The sequence below is a fragment of the Zerene cesonia genome, chromosome 12 (genome assembly GCF_012273895.1).
Source record: "Zerene cesonia ecotype Mississippi chromosome 12, Zerene_cesonia_1.1, whole genome shotgun sequence".
In the NCBI taxonomy this organism is placed as follows: Eukaryota; Metazoa; Arthropoda; class Insecta; order Lepidoptera; family Pieridae; genus Zerene; species Zerene cesonia.
Genome location: NC_052113.1, coordinates 6,284,153 through 6,286,389, shown reverse-complemented (window position 1 = coordinate 6,286,389; position 2,237 = coordinate 6,284,153). Strand labels below are relative to the sequence as shown.

At 29.1% G+C, this 2,237-nt stretch overlaps 1 non-coding gene across 1 annotated transcript; it reads right to left on the bottom strand.

The window, feature by feature from the left end:
- Positions 1-2,013: 2,013 nt before the first annotated feature.
- Positions 2,014-2,086, bottom strand: Trnak-cuu. The gene has a single exon. It is a non-coding gene; the product is annotated as a tRNA-Lys (tRNA).
- Positions 2,087-2,237: the final 151 nt, after the last annotated feature.

Below are 2,237 nucleotides of genomic sequence, written 5' to 3'. Positions count from 1 at the left end.
GTAACAGATTTTAATCTGCTTTGTGTGATGATGCGTTTTATTCAATAATTGTTTTATGATATACATTAGGTATGTAGTGAAAATCTCACGTGAGGTAAGATTAATTACGGGGGTAGAGGGTGAGCCAAATCTTAAGAGATCTTACGAAGAAAGTTTTCCTTAGGGGGACAGAAAATCCTCAAAATTGCCTCACGTAATTTATGTACGTGCCCTAAATAAATACCATAGATTATAGATTCAATTTTTTGAGACAGTAATTTAGATGATAAAAAATTCAATGGATGTCTATTATTACTTACTATAATATCTATATGCACATTTTGTGGATACAAACATGATAACGCTAAGAAAACATATTGGTTCAAATATGTTAGCTATTCAAGAAACTCTTCTCCATATTATTTGACGTGCATAAATCTTAATTTAAACCGAGTTTTTATTAAAAATGCAGAAAGTGAATACACAATCAAATATAATTTATTACATAATTAATCATAGTGTTATCATAGAAGGGACGTACAGACAGACATTGTCGGTGAGTCAGATCGAATGACACATGCATTTGTTATTTTATAACTGCAAAAAATCGATATGCAATGACATCCGTCAATTTGTCGTAATTATAGATGACTGGTGCTGTGGTCAGTGTTGATCTTTGACTTTCTTTTCTGATTTCCAGTAGCTCATTGTACCAAATGACATGATAAGTAGTGATTGTTATAAGACTACGTTTAATGAAAACTTTCCTTATTTTTTATCAAATAAACACCTTTTTTAGAAACCAGTTATAAATTGTTACCGCTACAAGGGAGAAAATCTATGAAAGAAAAAAACAAGGAATATGTTACGTGACTTACCCTGCAATAAGATTGGACAACGGAAGACACCATACTTTACCAAATACGAAGGAATAAACAAAATTTGTAAGCAGTAGAAGCATATGTATAATATTTATTTTTAGTTTTAAGTAAATAATACTTTATTTTGAATAATTGACAAAAAATACCACTACCGTTATCGTCACATTATTCTGTTTTCTAAAAAGCATTTAGAAAATGTATTTAAAGTAGATCATCTTCAAATCAAATTTCTTGGACGAAGAAGACGCATTTTCATATCATGATTTCTTCGACATAAACTTTATTATTGGGTATTATTATAATGGAAACATTTTTTACTTCGTTTAAAATTTTACAGAAGCACTTTCAACTATATTGCATCAGTTGCACAAAGCAAATTGATAAAGACAGTTTTTATCTATATCCATTTAAAATATTATAGGCAGTAAAGCAGAGCTTGATAAGGGCCCTAATGTCAACAATAAATCACTTGGCACATACCGAACTTATCTCGTTTCAATAGCTTTTACTTCGTTTAAAAATTGACTTATTAGAAAGAATTTTGTTATAATTTTTTTTAATACGTTTTTTTTTTTATTTTTTGTATTACGGATTGAATATTGATTATTTTATAACAGGGCATGAATAAAATTTATGTAGTGGAAATATTTTGTCGTGATTTTTTATCAAGTATCTGATATAAAGAACAATTTGATAATTTTTCTTAAAGAGAATTGTAGCATTTTTTGTGAATAAATCTGATTCTCGAACGAAGTCACGAGCATTGTTGAAAATATATAAAACTAGCCTTAGCTTTCAATTATCATATTATACATAAACTATGGTATAAAAAATGGTAAGAAACTTTAATTTCTATTTTGAAATAGTCCAGTAGTTTCAGAGGTTTAAGGTTTAAACAAACAAATAAACAAACTCTTCAGCCTAAAGAATAATAACAAAAGGCTTTAAATAACTAAAAACTGTTTTCATAAGGAGATATTTTCTTCCTTTTATTTTAATTTTAAGTAAATGCGTCATAAAATTAAGAAATGGAGTGAAATAAAATGATTATAATAAAATATTAAAAGAAATGTACACTATGAAAGTGTATCATGGACCAAAGAGCGTTTTTTAGATCTACTATTAAAATTCTTTAAGAGTAAAAGAGTGTTTTCGCCCAACGTGGGGCTCGAACCCACGACCCTGAGATTAAGAGTCTCATGCTCTACCGACTGAGCTAGCCGGGCTTGGCGATTTCAGGTGAAAATGAGAATTAGGTCAAAAATAGATCAGGCATTGGTAATAGTGATATGTATTAGTTTTAAAAATTAAGAAGGTCAGGCTCGAATGCTATCAATCTTCAACAAGATTGTTCACAAAATAAACACAAGGTAAACC